This window comes from Mobula birostris, chromosome 22, assembly GCF_030028105.1.
Source record: "Mobula birostris isolate sMobBir1 chromosome 22, sMobBir1.hap1, whole genome shotgun sequence".
Lineage (NCBI taxonomy): Eukaryota > Metazoa > Chordata > Chondrichthyes > Myliobatiformes > Myliobatidae > Mobula > Mobula birostris.
In genome coordinates this window covers 30,943,538-30,962,328 of record NC_092391.1, presented here as the reverse complement: position 1 = coordinate 30,962,328, position 18,791 = coordinate 30,943,538, and the positions used below count along the sequence as shown (strand labels likewise).

At 40.8% G+C, this 18,791-nt stretch overlaps 1 protein-coding gene across 4 annotated transcripts in view; it reads left to right on the top strand.

Moving 5' to 3' along the window:
* LOC140186350 (astrotactin-2-like) overlaps positions 1–18,791 on the top strand; it is a 1,795,681-nt gene that overhangs the window by 1,036,155 nt on the left and 740,735 nt on the right. The gene's annotated exons all lie outside the window — the stretch shown is intronic.

Genomic DNA, 18,791 nt, shown 5'->3' with positions numbered 1-18,791 from the left:
AGCAGTCAGGACAAGGCCACTCGTAATCATGGTTGATTATTAACTCACCCTTATTTTGCTGCACTGTACCTCACATCCATTGATTCCCTTAATGTTCAGAAATATTTTGATCTCTTTCTTTCTTGAATACACTAAGTGACTGAAACTCCACAGATCTCGTAGATGTTGACTTCCAAAGATTCACAGTCCTCTTGATAAATAGCCTTCCCATCTCCATACTAAATGAACAATCTCTTATTTTAAGGCTGCGCTTCCTGCTTCTAGAGACACCAGTCAGAAAAAGGTCAAAAATGGAGACACAAGGAACTGAAAAATGGTGGAATTTGGAGCAGCAAACAATCAGCTGGTGGGTCGAGCAGCTTTGGTAGGAGGGAGGAAATTCTCAGTGTTTTGGGTTTCATAGAGAGGCCAGCTTGCCTCTCCACTCTCAGTCCTGCTGCAGGGTTTTGACTCAAAGTCGACAATTTCTTTCTTCTTACCAATGCTGCTCAACCTGCTGAGTTCTTCCAGCAGATTGTTGCAAAAGGTGAAGTGGTTTTCCTTCCCCAGATGCTGCTAACCTATTGAGTGTTTCCTGCATTTTATGTTTTTACTGGCACAGAAATCATCCTTGTACTTCAAATACCTATTTAATGTCACCTGACAGTACATCAAACACAAGAAAGTTCTTCTGGAAAATGATGCACCCACACAACAGATATCATACACAGCACATAAACCAAGATATTATACTACAAATAAGTTAATAAAATATAATTCAAAATGCATGTAGTAAAGTGCAGCACAGGTAAACAGTAAACAGGAGAATTAACAGTTTACTGTCCAAGGGATCTCAGTGGTGGCTGGGTATTCGTTACTCTCACAGCCTGAGGGAAGAAGCTGTTAGCCACTCTGGCAGTCCGAGTACTGATTCTCCTGCACCTTCTTCCTGCCAGTAGTGGGTCAAACAGATTATGGAACAGGTGGCAGGGATCCTCAACAATGCTCTTGGCTTTGCATGAGTTTAACCTGGCTAGGGTCCTCCTCACCTCACCTGCGGCCAGGTAGGGTGCCTGTTCCTCAGGAAGAAAGGGGCCTTTCCTCGAGGTCACATCATTCAGTTGGTTAAATCGAGTATAGAAAGTATTCAGCATATCAGGAAGGGAGACGTCACTGTTGATGCCTAGGGTGGACTTGCAATTGGTTATGGTTTGTATACCTTGCCACATATGCCACGTGTCCCTGGCGTCACAAAGGTGTCTGTGCATTTCCTGTGCGTATGTATGCCATGCCTTCCTGATGGCATGGAAGAGCCCAGCTCTTGCTGACCTTAGTGGAATCTTGTCCTCCAATATGAAAGCAATGTCCCAATCCCTAAGCAGTGCATGAAGCTCTGCAGACAGCCATGGTTTCTGATTATCCCTGGCAATGTAGTGTTTAGTATGATAACATCCTCAATACTCTTTCTTATATAGCCAGTCATTGATCCTGCATATTCGTTAAGGTGGATATGATGATCATAGGTAGCTGCCTCTCTAAATATGCCACAGAATGGTATCTACCCCTTCAACCCATATTAGAATGCTTCATGTGTTAATGAGATCACTTCCCATTTTTCTGAGCTCAAGAGAGCACATTGCATTTACATCCATTGTACATGTACAATATCTGTAATTAACTTGGGAGAGCAGGTTTATACAAAATCTTCTAGATATGGTCTCACAGGGCCCAATGTAAGATGTTGTACTTAAATTCACTAGAAATAAAGATTAACATAATATTTATTTATTTATTGACATACAGTGCAGAATAGGCTCTTCCAGCCCTTTGAGCCTTGCTGCCCAGCAATCCCTCAATTTAATCCTAGCTGAATCAAGGGACTATTTACAATGACCAATTGACTTACTAACTGGTATGTCGTTGGACTGTGTGAGGAAACCAGAGCACCCAGAGGAGACCCATGTGGTCACGGGGAGAACTTACAAACTCCTTACAGGCAGCTGTGGGAATTGAACCCAGATCACTATTGCTGTAAATCATTGCGCTAACCACTTTGCTACCATGACACTCAATAATATTTGGCTTGCTATTTTCTTACTCTAATTGCATGTGATTTTAGTGATTCCCATTCAAGATCAGCCAGGTCTTTGTCAACCATTGGAAAAATTAACCATTAATCACTGCATATCCTCATCTTTGCCTTTTGCATGCATTTACTACACAATTAAACTTACCTGCATGCTCATATTTCATTCAAGGTGATTCATACCAAAATCACCTTATCCCTTATTGGTTGTTTTGGGATGCTGATGGATAATTTTGTCTTTGATCTGTAAGAGTTGTTGTTGGTCTTGAATTGAATTTAATCTCTGATGGCAAAAGAACCTTGAGATTTTATTCTTTACACTGTTACGTCCCCCGTAACTGGGTTGCCAAACCAGCAGAAATGGACCACTTAGTTGGAGTCTGGATTACTGGAACTAAGGAAGTTTTATTAAAGAAATAAGTAACACAGTACTCTAATCGTAAGGATATAAATGCAACAGGTTAGCAATGATAAAACACACATGTACACAGAACTAGGATAATAGGAATCAATCAAGCTCTATCGCAGTCTAGGGGTAAAATGATCAGTCTCAAGTGACGCAAAGTTCAGTTCAGCTGAGTACAGTTCGTAGTAATCGCTGTTGTGCCGTTGGAGAGAGAGAGAGAGAGCGAATACAATTTTCGATTCAACAGACCTTTGTTCCCCGCAGTTAGCTTTCAGGCGAGCCCTTTTACTGTCTTCGGAGGTCACCGACTGTGACCCCTCCATTCCGGATACGATCGTTCATCCGCAGTGAAGCCGGCACCCAGGCAAGGGCGGACATACACACCAGGTTCCCACCAATCGTACCTTTTTACCCTGTGCGTCTATGGTTGGTCCCGCGATCAGACCTCCAAACTCCCACCAACTTGTGGGGGCATACCGCACTTCCAGGGTCTCGTTATCTCGTGATTCTCGTGGTGTCTCTCTTGCCTTAGTGAACCTGTTCCTTTTATCCCCCTGCTGGGGTATCGCCTGTCCATCTAACTTCAAACAGTTCAGGTTCAAAGCAACTGGTCTGTCACTACTCAGAGCTATGTCTCTTTTCGTTAATCTCTCTCTTCTCTCATTAACATTTTGAATGCTTCTCCCTTTGTCTCTCTTATCTCTCTCATCAGCATCAATCTTCTGGTAACTTGGTTTTTCGTCACAACACATATTCACTTCCAAATATGTTGGTATGAATGCTCTGAGAATATCCAATAACAAATGTTGCAAAGTAAAGGGAATGCCAGGAGATGTCCTCATAATTCAGCAATGCTGCTTTTTTTATATAGATAACCTGCATTTCAATGTATCAAAAGTTGATTTGAAATTGAAGAATGTTTCCCGTACTTGAGGACTTGCATTACAGGGAAAAGTTGAATAGGTTAAGACTTTATTTCCTGGAGGATACGAGAATGAGGGGAGATTTGATAGAGGTACACAAAATCGTGAAGGGTACTGATCAGTAAACATAAGCAGGCTTTTCCCACTGAGATTTGGTGAGTCTAGAACTAAAGACTAAGGGTGAAAGGTGAAATACATAAGGGGAGCCTGAGGGGGAATTTCTTCATTCATAGGGTGGTGCAAGTGTGGGAAGAGCTGCCAGAGGACGTGATTTGATTTCAACATTTAAGAGGAATTTGGATAAGTACATGGATGGGAGGGGTATGGAGGGTTATGATGCAGCTAGGCAAAATAACAGTTCAGCATGGACTAGATGAGCCAAAGGGCATATTTCTATGCCGTAGTGCTCTTACTAAGATTCTATGAACCTGTTAAGTTCAAACTGAGAGAGGGACAAATTTAGCTGCAATTAAATTGATGTGCTTTCTGTAAATGAACGTGCTTCTTAGGGTCTGCATCATTTCAGACATGTTCTGTCATTCATATTGTCCTTTTAGTTAGTTATTGAGATACAACGTGGAATAAGCCCTACTAGCTCTTGGAGCCTTGCCACCCAGCAACCCCCGATTTAACCCTAGCCTAATCACGGACAAATTTACAATGACCAATTAATCAAGTAATTGGTACATACTAATTGTTAGGTTAATTGGTCATTGTAAATCCATACAGTCACAGGGAGAACGTACAAACTTCTTACAGACAGCGGTGGTAATCACACATGCTGATGAGACTAAGTCTTCCTTCAGTGGCATTGAGATGTCTCATTTGGTGAACACATGCGGGATGTCTAAGTGTAGTTGGTGTATTCCTCGTTCCATAAAGTGCCCCATAACCTTTTAACATGGCCATTTAAACAGTCTGCTTGATCTTCTTGTTCCCAGAGCTGCTTCTCAATTATATTCTAAGATTCAAATCTGTGGTTTATGTTATGGTGTATTTGCAGACTACAGCCAAAGCGTTCCTTAGACATACAATATTTGTTTTCTGCATGGAATATTAGAGATGATTCAGAGATGCAGCATATTAAATACAGAAGGTAAATGCAAATTAATGAATTACAGATGCTGGAAATGAGTTAAAATAAAAAATGCTGGAAACACTCAGGATAGATAAATGTTTCTAATGTTTCAGGCTGAAGATTTTTGAAGGGTCTTGCATCTATAGCAGTATTCCCCATTCATTCCTGTAATATCAATTTGTTTTTCCTTATATTTCATTCTGATTTCTTAAATTTTGGCCTGAACTATCTGGTACGAAAGTTAGTTTTAATAATTACTGGCATTGCTGTGACTGACTATAACAGAGCCACACAGAATCTGTAACGGGGACATATAAAAGTCTTGATTCTTCATTTACATATTTCAAAATAGATTCTATTCATGATTTTAAAAAATGCATACAAAAGGAAAAAAAGTGCAAAAACTTTTACATTCTTGTTCAGTACATTCATCACCATCATTATGTATTGCGTCGTCCGTCACATGACGTGGGTGATCAAGATCTATGACCATGATTGTGCTTGACAAGCTTTTCTACAGAAGTAGTTTGCCTACCTTCTTCTGGGCAGTGACTTCACAAGACAGGTGACCCCAGGCATTATCAATACACTTCAGAGATTGTAACCCTGGTGTCAGTGCTCCCATAACCAGGACTTGTGATATGCACCAGCTGCTCATATGGCCATCCACCACCTGCTCCCATGGCTTCATTTTATCCTGATAGGGGAGATTAAGCAGGTGCTACACCTTGCCAAAGGGTGATCTGCTGGCTAGCAGAGAGGAGGAGCACCTTACAGCTCCTTTGATAGAGACACATCTCCACCCCGCCACCCATTTCAGTACATTACATGGCATAAATGTTAAAGAGAGAGTAAAAGACACTAACAAACATAGCACCATGGCCATGTTGCCACACTATGGCTCTCTGAGTTAATACCCCTTTTATGTTCAAAGGTCTTCCCCACACAATCCCTGATCCTCTGTGTGCGGTAGCAGAAGGATCCTAGACAGTGGTCCTTCATTACAGAGACTTGGACATGACTGCACTGAGCTGCAATGTGTCCCTCAGTATGCACATCTGCAGCCCAACCTGAACCAGTCTGCAGCATTCCCTTACAGACATCTCCCAGTACTGGAAGACCAAACAAGTTTTGGGCAGACCAAAGGGAGTCTTCGTCAATCTCCTGATACAATGCATTATACTTCTAAATATGAATATAATAATTTATTATATTCATATTTAGAAGTATAATGCATTGTATCAGGAGATTGAAAAACTACAATTTCAATGCCCATAGTCTTCTACTTAACCTTAATATGTTGAATATGGTCAGGTAGGTTTGCTGAATTTCATACTTACAGTGGCTGCACATTGATGTCCGTTCCAAAAACCAGTGAGCACAAATTCTTGACACTCAAAATTATGCCTTCTGTTACACTGCTGAGGGCTCCATGAATCTGCATCTAGCCAAAATACAAAGTGACAAAACACCTGTCCTGAACTGCACATGAAGTGGCATGGATACACCTTTAAAAATGTGTAAGTAAATGAAATGGCCACTTAAATCTTTCCAGAATCTCATTCACCAATAAACATGAACTTAATTTTCCCCCTCCTTCTTCCCTCTTCTTCCATCCCCCACTCTGGCTCCCCTTTTACCTCTTCTCTTCTCCTCACCTGCCTATCACTTCCCCCACCCCCCAGTTCAAAGGTGGTCAAAACTGCCCAATGTGTCACCGGCGCCTGCCTACCTGCTATCAAGGACACATATGCAGAAGGGTACCAGAGAAGGGCCCGTAACATCCTGAAAGCTCCCACCCACCCTGCCCATGGATGGTTTGTCCCAGTCCCATCAGAGAGGAGGCTATGTACAGTAAATAGCACCCACGCCAGGGTCACCACTCAAAAACAGTTATATTTCCCACTAGTAAGGCTGATCCACACCACCACCAACTCACCCACTCCTCCACACCCCTCCCCACCACCACTACTTTATCATTTCCTGTCAGGATCACCTTATGCCCCAAAACCTCTATGCCTAGCGTTACCTTATCAAAATCAGAATCAGATTTAGTATCACCAGCATAGGTCATGAAATTTGTTAATTTTATGGCAATAGTGCAATGAACCACATGATAAATAAATATAAGAGAAAAAACAGAGTTACTGTAAGTATGTTTATGTCTATTAAATAGTTAATTAAAATGACTAGTGCAAAATAACAGAAATAAAAAAATAGTGAGGTCGTGTTCACGGGTTCAGTGTCTATTTAGAAATCGGATGGCAGAGGGGAAGAAGCTGTTCCTGAATCGCAGAGTGTGCCTCCAGCCTTCTGTACCTCCTTCCCAATGGCAACAGTGTGAAAAGAACATGTTCTGGGTGTCCTTTATGGATGTACAATCAATTTATGTATCTAAGTTATCTTATGTATTTATATTTATTGTGTATTTTTATTACTGTGTTCATTATGTTATTGCATATTTTTGTGCTGCATCAAATCCAGAGTAACAATTATTTTGTTGTCCTTTACACGTGTATTGAAATGATATTAACTAATATTGGACATCTTGAAATACACAGCAGGTCAGACTGTAGAGTGAGATGAAAAGTTAATGTTTCAAATGGAAGTCTTCTAGTTCATATTTTGTTTCTCTTTCCACCTATGCTGTCTGATCTGCTGCTTGTTTCCAGTTTTCTAGTTTCCACCTTTGGATGTTTGCACTGTTTATCAAAAACAACATGGCAGATCAGACTCGATAGGCCAAATGGCCTAATTTTGCTCCAATATCTTATGGTCTCGTATTTGGCACACTGTTGAATACTTGGAATTTAGAAAATTTACTGAGGCATCAGCTACTTTGAAATGATTTCAGGGCCACACAGGACCAGTGATCCAAATCTGAATCTGGGATCAGCTCACCAGAAATAGTCCCAGTTGTGCCCAGAGAGGCAATGGGTGATGTGAATTAGACCTGCATTAAACCTGGCAACGTGGCTAAATTATTCGCACCATTGTAAACAAGTTCAAGGACGCTTGCAGAACAGACTAATATTGTCACTTAACACATCAAATGGCTGACCTATCAATAGTTGGGAGATTTGTGTACTCAGAGTCAGCCCTAACAACATTAATTCCAAGGACTTCAATGTTATCTCCATTGTGCCAAGTAGTGGGGATGAACACTTTTGAGATTTAATTGCCTCTTATATTCCATATCTTGGTGAGGGGGAGAATGACCAATGCATTGCCTGTTTGAGCACATCCCCCACCCAAAAGAAGAGACATAAAGAAAATAGAACACAAGCCATTTGATGTGTTAAGTGATAAAATTAGTCTGTTCTGCAAGCGTCCTTGAACTTGTTTACAATGGTGCAAATAACTTAGCCATGTTGCAGTGTTTGATGCATGTCCAATTCACATAACCCCATTGCTTTACATTGCATCTCTTGAGCAGCCAGTTCCAGGTAGTGAGCCAGCCTGTGCTTCACAGGTGGTATTGTTTATTTGCAAAGGTGTGCCCTTACTTTCAATTTACTGCTTGCAATTTACAATTTATATTAAGAACTGAATACTGGCTCTTGTTTGAATTAATATCTGCTGTATTCATATAGCAAAAGTTCTGTACTTGTTTTATGTCTTCCCCGTTTATTCTCAGCCTGCAGATAGGATTTTCCTTCTTTTTGGATATCACCAAACATTCTGTCTTTTTGCAATTGATAGACAGACCCATTTTTGCCCTTTCTTCAACAATTATATCAATTAAGTTTTGTACTTCTTCCTCCGTACTTGCAATTAACACAGTGCAATTAGCTCCTATCTGCAGGCTGAGAATAAATGGGGAAGACGTAAAACAAGTACAGAACTTTTGCTACTTTGGAAGCTGAGTGACATCAGATGGCAGGTGTGACCTAGACATCAAAAGAAGAATAGGGATGGCAAAAGACACCTTTATGAGAATGAAGAGTATACTGAGCGATACTAAACTAGGCATGACAACCCGTCCCAGAGTACCGAAATGTTACGTTTATCCAGTTATGTTATATGGCTTAGAATGTTGGACAATAACTAGTAACATGAGGAAACGAATTGTAGCAGCAGAGATGTGGTTTTTGAGGAGGATGCAAAGAATATCATGGACGAAACGAATATCTAACGAGGATGTCATGAACAGAGCAAACACAAAAAGAGAAATTATGTATGAGATCATGAAAAGGCAATGTAACTTCATTGGACATGTGATTAGGAAAGAGGAGTTAGAATGCACAGTAATTATGGGAAAGATTGAAGGGAAGAAGGTAAGAGGAAGACAAAAACAAATGGTGATGGAGACAGCAGCCAGAGAACTGGAAATGAATACCAATGAATTGATCCACTTGACCCAAAACAGGAGTGTGTGGGCCATGGCCGTCAAAGCTCAAACTGGGCATAGCACCTGATGATGATGATGATTCATATAGCTCCAGAAGACCTCTTAACAGCCCTCACTGCTATCATTCTCTAAAGAGGAATTAGGATGGGGAAATAAATGCTAGCTTGACAGTGACATTCAGATTTTGAAGACGATCAATTAAAAAAAATCTCTTGAGTGATATAAACTCAAGTTTAGTATTTTTTTCCAGATCCCAATGACTATCAGTAATTTAAGAGGGGTTTTTAACATTTTGCAATAAAGTAGCTGTGGCGTTGATCCACTGAGCAGACAATTTACTTCTATTGAGGCAACGCTTAAAGGTTTACTAGGTTTAACCTGGAATTTACAAACAACTGTGGAATAGACGATGCAGTTTTCTCATGTTTTGGGGAAGTACAGAAAGCCAGGAAGTAGAGCTGCTGCCTCCCATCTTTACAGACAGGGATTCAAATCTGTCCTCAGGTGCTGTGTGTGTGGAGTTTGTACAGTACTGTGCAAAAATCTTAAGTACCCTAGATTTTTTTTATGTAGTTTCAGATGGTATGGCCCCCACAGAGCAATATATCCATACCATGTCAGGGATTACCTGAAGAAACAGAAGCAAGGGAGAGAGTCAAAGTCTGCAGAAGAACTGTGTCAAGTTCCCCAAGATGCTTGGAACAACCTACCAGCTGATTTCATTAGAAAACTGCATGGCATTTTACCTAAGATAATTGATGCGGTTTTAAAAGCAAAGGATGATCATGCCAAATATTGATTTGATTTAGTTTTTTTTACTGTAAACTGCTCTTTATAGTACTTTTTTGATATTTAGAAACTTTTCATAATTTTCAAAAGTACTCTTGCTTTACAGAAATTTTTACATGTACCTAAGACCTTTGCACAGTACTGTATGTTCCCACAATAGCTGCGTGGGTTTTCTTGTGGTGCTCTGGTTTCCTCTCATATGTGACTGGTTGCATGTTGGTAGGTTATTGGCTGCTGTAATTTGCCCCTAGTGTGAATGCAATGGTAGTGGCAGAAGCTGAGTGGGAGTTGACGGGAATATGAGGAGGATTAAACATGATTGGTGTAGATGGGTGTTTGGTAGCTGGTGAGAACTTGGAAGACCTCTGCAGGTTGTACTCAACCAGTTCTAAGAGTCTTATCCTGGATAAGGTATGAAAGTCATAGTGTGGGGGTTTGAACCTGTGATCTTCAAACTCAGAAGCAAGAGAATGACTGATAAATCATCACTGATACTAAATGACATTTGAGACTCAACACTCAACTTAGCAGGGTCATGTCGGCCTTGATGTGGCCATGATATCTTGCTATCAAGCCACAGCAATGTCCATGCATAGCAACGACAATCTTTGATTCAGAGTATTGTGCCATGATAAAAGCAAAGATCGAGAAGAATTGTTCGAACTGAATCCACTCACTTTCTTTATATTTGGCTCCAAGCAATGGAAATCATTGGCCAAAGATCAATAAGAAAACTAGTTTTAAACAACCATGCTTGTGCAAGTTTATTGATGTGTAGCTTTACAATTTTTCCAAACCATTGTGGAAATCAACTTACAATATGAACACTGAGTTCCAAAAGAATTCTGAGGCTTTATTACAAAAACTGTTCTGCGTTACAAAAAGGGCATTCAACATCTCCATCACCTCCAAGATCATAGATTGATCGAAGATAGAATATATTGAAGAAGAATATATTCTTCTTGAGTTGCCTGCAGCCCAGTGATAGAAATGTAGAATTTTCCAATTTCAGGTAAACCAGACCGCCACAGTTCTCCCACCCATACTCAAATATCCATCAAGTTTGTTTCTTCCTTTATTCATCCATCCCATTCCCTCCTTCCTTCTGGTTCCATCCCCTCCCCATCTAGTTCCTCGTATCATCTACCAGCCTCTCCACCATCTTCCTACCCCCACTAGTTTTCATCTGCCGATCACCGGGCAGCCTGTGTCCCATCACAATGGACTGGCATTCTTTCCTGTTCCCTCTGAAGGGTTAAGTTTTCTTTGTATTTAGTTTTCTCCCAAAGTGTAGACTCACTGAACATTGTAAGGCATACAATGAAGTAATCTGTAAGAGCATTTAAACCTTGTATGGGACTGAATAGTCTACGTCATTAGATATTTGCATCTTAACAGCATTTCATGCAGTTTTGTATCTCAGTCATACTTCTTATGCTTTGTTCATAGGAGTGGGGGTGTAGTCTTCACTGGCTTGCCATTCAACACGGAGATGAGAAGATGTTTCTAAATGCAGAAAGTCACAAATATTTGGAAGTCTGTGCCCAATAAGTCATGGAAACTGGGCCACTCTGTATCCTCAAGATAGGGAAATGTTTTGTATATTAAAAGAAGCAATGGATTTGGAGTTGTTGCAGGAAGGTAGAACTAGGTTAAAAGCTGAGGTATGATCCTATTGAATAGCGGAGTAGGCAAAAGAAACCAAACAACAAATTTCTGCTTCTATTTCTGTTCTTATGTCATATTAATGATAGAAACTCCAAACTTCTGTGTTTAACTGCAAGTGTAAGTTAAGTGTTACTATTGGTAACACCTCAGTGCTGGCACTCTTCCCAAATTTGGAGCTGATGAAACACAAGTATTGATTTCTTTCAATATAAAATTCGAAAGACATTTCAAATACCTATAGACATAAGAGTATTAGTTGTATCTCAACAAGTCTCAGAACTTAGACATCATCAATTCTTTTCGTAAATCTTTTAATCTTGAGCACCACATGTTAAACCGTATTATTCAAATCTTCCTGGTGATTTTTAGTTGATTTTTAATGAATTTAAGTGCTTCAAAATAATTTAGTGGATGTTGTAAATTCCATGCAGTGAGCAGGGTTCCTGTTGTGCCAAGATGCTTCCATGCATAGCACAGAATTAGAACTTTGTGATGACCTGGAGGATGGGGCTGGTGAAAAGATTTAAGAAAATGAATCAAGCAAATCTTTCTTATTCTTATTAAGAGGTCAGAAGAGTGTGAAATGTAATGTAGAAAATAAGGCTTCCCCAATGGCTAGAATCGTTGAGCGAATGTCTTGGTTGATTTTGGCAATAAAGGGTTTTGGTGTAATCAGTGGTCATTCAGCAGAAAGCAAGCTGTATAGTGTTTGATTGCAGATTCTTGGACTCAAGGTCTTGGACTATATACTTTTTCGTGTGACTGTATCTTACTGCTTGCTATTTTATATGTGCTGTATGTGCGTTTTGCACTTTGTCCAGTCATTTGACTATATTCATGGGTGTTCATTTATGGTTGATTGACAATTAAACTTGAACTTTAACTCAAATCATCATCCTTGGCCCATTTGGCATCACGCTTGCCTTTGAGACAGTCAATTCCTAGTTAAAGTCTCCCTCCTGCAACTTGAGTATAGAAGTTGAAGCAGTGATTCTGTGAGTGTGTTCTGAACCTTTGGAACTGATAACATGAAGTCCTGTCTGGTCTCTGAGGTGGAATGGAGAGGCACCAGCATTATGCATATCTTGATCTTTTTCCATGATAGTGGATCAATGGAATTGAATTGTTGAAGGTATCATCCAAAAGGACTTTGATACTCCTCTGTTTCCTTATCTAATTTACAATGTATTGGTATTATTTTTTTGTTTGTATTACCTTACTTGCCTCACCCATCCTCCTCTCTGTGGCTTTTTTCTCTTCTCCCCTCCCCCCATCACAATAAAGTTGTTTTGAAGCAATTTGGATTTTAATTTTGATCAAAATAAAGTTACAAGATAATCCTCATTTTAGTTCATACAAGTATTTAATGGAAATGTTAACTTGTAATGCAAACATGGGAAATTGTCAATGTCTACGTTTGGTTTTCTTTATATCATTGAATAGTTAACTTAAGAGCAATTTTCAAATTCTTCTGATAATTTTATTACTATGCTGGATGGCAGCACAATGTTTGAGAACTCAGTCAATACTCATTTCTGGTAAAATATATTTTTAGTGTTGATTCTCACCTCTGAGCTACACTTGCATTTCTTCCAACTCATAGAATTAGGATTGTAATATTCGTTTCCCATTTGCTTTCACTGAGACCAGAACTAACCAAAGTGAACAAGTGGACAACTCTGCCTTCAGAAATATTAAATCTATAATATGTTCAATAGATCAACGAAAATTTGATTGGCTGCCTATCTTAGTTCATTTTAAAATAGATTCATCAGTGACTTATTAAATCGCCAAGATTAGAATTTCTGATTCATGGTATTATAATATCTGATTCCATTTATCATAAATAGCATTAAGATCACATGAGGATGAAAATATCTGGCATTATTTTCTTTGAATTGAACGTAGATGACAGGAATAATTCAGTAAATTTGACAAACTTCGACATCAACATAAATCCCAAGCTTGTCATAATGGGAGGCTCACAAGTGAAACTAATTAACTGTCTGATCACTCTGACACTGTGTATTACAAGGTTTGACAGAATAAGAATGGGTAACACAAGCACAGTCGTTTAATATTATAATCTGATGTTACTTCAATGAGCACAATGACCACATGGAAACTGTTCGTTACCAGTCCTATATAAAAGCTTTTGAGTGTTTTATTTATGCCAAATTAGTACATAATGATGATTGTAGTTCTAATGTTATCCAGGGTGATGATTAAATCCTTTTGTTGGTTTTGTGATAATGATTTGATGACAGCTCTTGCTTCATTAAATCTTTGTAATTACAAATTCTGTCATTTGGTGCCAACCGGTGTAATTTAGTTTGTACAGAAATATGTGGGGCATCATTGCTGTTAGTAAATATTAATCTTGTGAAAAAGAAAGTTTCACTGGATGGTGTGGATGGAGTGAAAAGTAAGATATGGGCTTTGAAAAGTATAATGGTAATCAGAGGGGATTATAATCTGTACTGCACTGGAAAAATCAGATTGTCAAATTTGGCCTAACTGAGAGGTTTAAGGAGTATTTTCAGAATACTTTCTTTAGAACAGCGTGTTCTACAGCCAAACAGAAAGCAGATTTGAGTCATACAGCACAGAATCAGCCTCTTCTGACCACCAAGTCTGTACCAGCCACCCAGCACCTTCACCGATCCTGTTTTGTTTGATTCCCCTCAGCTTCCACCATGTTCTACCACTCAGCTGCACCACAGGGGCAATTCACAGTGGCCAGTTTGGCTCATCACCCTCCACACCTCTGATAAGCGGGAGGAAGTTGCAGCAGCTGGAAGAAGCACAAGGAGAACATTGTCAAGTCAAGTCAAGTTTATTGTCATTTACATGTCTACTGTCAAAATGAGATGTTTCTCCAGACCAGAGTGTAAAGTGCAGTAGTACATATAACATGCATACAACAGACAATAACTGAATTAAAGAATTAAATCTACAAATGAATTACTCATCATAAACAAAGTAATGTGCATAAATTAAATATAATAGGGTACAGTATAAATTACCCACCAATACTTCAAATGCAATGCAGCAGGGAGTTCAGAAGCCTAATGGTCTTAGGGAAGGAGCTGTTTCCTATCCTGACCATTCTTGTCTTTGTGCATCGGAGTCTCCTGCCTGATGGTAGGAAGTCTAAAGAGGATGCTGAATGGTTGCTTTCAGTTCATAGAAGGTTTACTAAGCTGATTCCTGGGTGAATTCTCTTTTGAAGGACGACATATCCAAAGGTGTTTAGAAAACTGAGAGTGGAATTGATTGAAGCATAAAAGATCTTGATGGGTCTTGACAGGGTGGATATTTCCTCTGGTGGGATAATCTTGAACTGGGAGGACTATTTAAAAATGAGGGATCACCCATTTATAAAAGAGATGAACTGATATTTTCCTCTTTTCAGAGGGTTGTGAGACTAGAATATCTTCTTCAAAAGATGATGGAAGTAGAGGTAGTTAGATCCCAGATATGCCAGGAGATTGCTGAGTTCAGCCCTGATCTTATTGAATGGCAGAGCAGGCTGCTCATTTGTACATTATGTTTTCATACATCTCTGCTTCCTTAGCTATACATGAATGTTCTTTTTGTCTGGTATCAGAAAGGTGTAAACATACCATCAACATTGTGACACACTTCAACAAAGGTGTTATTTCAGGAGAGTTGGCATGATGATAATTGGTGCCAAACTACCTCTAAAAAAGAAGGCACTTGAAAAGTTCCATCAACGCTGCCTTTAAAACATTTTAAATATCAGCTGGGAAGATAGAAGAACCAACGTCAGTGTGCTAAATGAAGCAAAGACAACAAGCATTGAAGCCTATGTCATCGAGAACCAACTGAGATGGAGCGGTCATGTTGTTTGGATGAAAGATGTATGTCTGCGGAAACAAATCTTCTACTCCCAGCTTAAAGAAAGCAAGCGTAAAAGAGGCGGACAACAGAAGAGATTCAAAGACATCTTAAAAGCCAACATGAAGAAATATGACATCGACATCAACAATTGGGAAAACAATGCCAAGGATAGGAAACTCTGGCAAGCCATCATTCAAGAAGGAACAGCAACTTTCGAAGCCAACAGATGTGAAGAATTAGAAGAAAAGAGAAGAAAAATGAAAGAGAGGCAGCTACAACCAAAGCCTGATCTGCCATCTGGAACTACCTGTCCTGAATGCGGAAGAACCTTCAAAGCCAAGATTGGACTCATAAGCCACTTGAGAGCCCATAAGTAGATCAACAGAACGAAGACCATCATCCTCGACCTCGAGGGATAGCCACGATGACGACGACCTCTAATAGTTCCTGTACTGATTTATCAGCATCAACACTGAAGAGTTCTTTAAATTGATCACAATGTTGCTTGCCTGAAAAATCATTACTGGGGAAATACCTAAACAATATAAAGAGGATTGTGTTCAGCAATGTTGTTTGTGTAAGGAATTATTTCAGAGGCATTCTCCAAACCACAATGTGTTTAGAAATATTGGTTAGTCAGAAAACTTCCTAAAAGCCATGAAAGTAGGAAAGTCCACTTTGAAGTCTGCTGATTCCTATATTAAAATATGACCTACAAGGTTCCCAAAGGCAGCTGCTTGTAGGGGATCTTAGCTGCTATGTCTTGCCTGGAGAACTCATGAGAATTGGGGCTCAGCCTTAAAGATCATTTTCCATAATAGCAACAGCAGCTGTGAAACAGGCCACCATGGAAATGAAGGAGAACATGAGGAAGCAGGTACACTTATCTTTATTTGAGTGTTTACTCGGCCCACACCACTCTAAGAATTTTGACTCATCAAATTGTAAGCCACTAGGAGACAAGGGTTTGCCACTCTGCAGAGAGATCACAGTACTCTGGACTGTGTGTGGCTGCAATAAACAATGGGAGGCCCAGCAATGTTGATGAATTAGCATCAATGCATTAGTGAATTAGCACAGTGTATTAACAGCTCAAGCAGATAACTGCATATTGATGCAACGCACATAAAAGTTGCTGGTGAACGCAGCAGGCCAGGCAGCATCTATAGGAAGAGGTACAGTCAACGTCTCGGGCTGAGACCCTTCGTCAGGACTAACTGAAAGAAGAGCTAGTAAGGGATTTGAAAGTGGGAGGGGGAGGGGGAGATCCGAAACGATAGGAGAAGACAGGAGGGGGAGGGATGGAGCCAAGAGCTGGACAGTTGATTGGCAAAAGGGATATGAGAGGATCATGGGACAGGAGGCCTAGAGAGAAAGAAAAGGGGGAAGGTGGAAGCCCAGAGGATGGGCAAGGGGTATAGTGAGAGGGACAGAGGGAGAAAAAGGAGGGAGAGAAAAAGAAAGTGTGTATATAAATAAATAAGCAATGGATGGGGCATTAACGGAAGTTAGAGGAGTCAATGTTCATGCCGTCAGGTTGGAGGCTATCCAGACGGAATATAAGGTGTTGTTCCTCCAACCTGAGTTTGGCTTCATCTTTACAGTAGAGGAGGCTGTGGATAGACATATCAGAATGGGAATGGGAGTGGAATTAAAATGTGTGGCCACTGGGAGATCCTGCTTTCTCTGGCGGACAGAGCGTAAGTGTTCAGTGAAGCAATCTCCCAGTCTGTGTCGGGTCTTGCCAATGTATAGAAGGCCACATCGGGAGCACCGGCCACAGTATATCAACCCCGCCAACTCACAGGTGAAGTGTCGCCTCACCTGGAAGGACAGTCTGGGGCCCTGAATGGTGGTGAGGGAGGAAGTGTAAGGACACGCGTAGCACTTGTTCAGCTTAAGAGGATAAGTGCCAGGAGGGAGATCGGTGGGGAGGGATGGGGGGACAAATGGACAAGGAAGTCGCGTAGGGAGCAATCCCTGCGGAAAGCAGAGAGTTGGGGGGAGGGAAAGATATGCTTAGCGGTGGGATCCCGTTGGAGGTGGCGGAAGTTATGGAGAATTATATGTTGGACCCGGAGGCTGGTGGGGTGGTAGGTGAGGACAAGGGGAACCCTATTCCTAGTGGCGTGGCGGGAGGATGGAGTGAGAGCGGATGTGCATGAAATGGAGGAGATGCGTTTGAGAGCAGAGTTGATGGTGGAGGAAGGGAAGCCCCATTCTTTAAAAAAAGGACATCTCCCTCGTCCTGGAATGAAAAGCCTCATCCTGAGAGCAGATGCGGCGGAGACGGAGGAATCATGAGAAGGGGATGGCATTTTTGTAAGAGACAGGGTGAGAAGAGGAATAGTCCAGATAGCTGTGAGAGTCAGTAGGCTTATCGTAGACATCAGTGGATAAGCTGTCTCCAGAGATAGAGACAGAAAGATCTAGAAAGGGGAGGGAGGTGTCGGAAATGGATCAGGTAAACTTGAGGGCAGGGTGAAAGTTGGAGGCAAAGTGAATGAAGTCAACGAGCTCAGCATGCGTGCAGGAACATTGACTTCTCAAACTTCCGCTAATGCCCCACCTCCCCCTCATACCCCAACCGTTATTTATTTATATACACACATTCTTTTTCTCTCTCTCCGTTACTCCCTCTGTCCCTCTCACTATACCCCTTGCCCATCCTCTGGGCTATTTTTTCCCCCTTCTCCTTTTCTTTCTCCCTTGGCCTCCTGTCCCATGATCCTCTCATATCACTTTTGCCAATCAACTGCCCAGCTCTTGGCTCCATCCCTCCCCCTCCTGTCTTCTCCTGTCATTTCAGATCTCTCCCTCCCCCTCCCACTTTCAAATCTCTTACTAGCTCTTCTTTCAGTTAGTCCTGATGAAGGGTCTTGGCCCGAAACATCGTCTGTACCTCTTCCTATAGATGCTGCCTGGCCTGCTGCGTTCACCAGCAACTTTTATGTGTGTTACTTGAAATTGCAGCATCTGCAGATTTCCTCGTGTTTGCATGTTGATGCCTAGTTTCCGTGCACCCCTAAATATGGTTCATATTCAAGACAGCAATTGGCAAAGTGCCGCCCAGTTGGAAAGAGCAAGTAGCAGGCCACTGTGAAGGGAGAGAGCAGGGGTGGGGGGTCAGAAGAGGAAGGAAGAGGAAAGGGATTAAGATGGAAAAGTCGGTAAACCAAGGGAGGAAGTTGAGGGTAGGGGATAAAATTGCGAAAACTTAAGGAAAACTGATGGAAGAACAGGGCTGAAACAAAGAGTCCCTGTAAAGCCCCTCTAATTTGCATCTCCCAGGTAGCTTGGTGCAGGAATCATTCATTTTTAACAAGGAATTACAAGCCAAGGTCTTGATATATATTATTGCTCTGCATTCTATTCAGTCAGATGGAAAAGATGATAATGCCATTATGTTCAGCAGAAGTGATATTAATGGAAACATTAGCTGCATCAGGATGAATCAGAGTTGCTTGGCAATTCAACAGGAAATGGTGGCTATCATACATAAACAAGGAAAGCCTCTTCTATATATATGATTTGCAGATCAGAATGAGTTCTACTTCCAGGCTCAACAACCTTATTGCTTTCACAAGGGAAATGTAGATCTTTGAATGCTAATTCCATCAAATACCCTAAATTATAGAACCTAAATT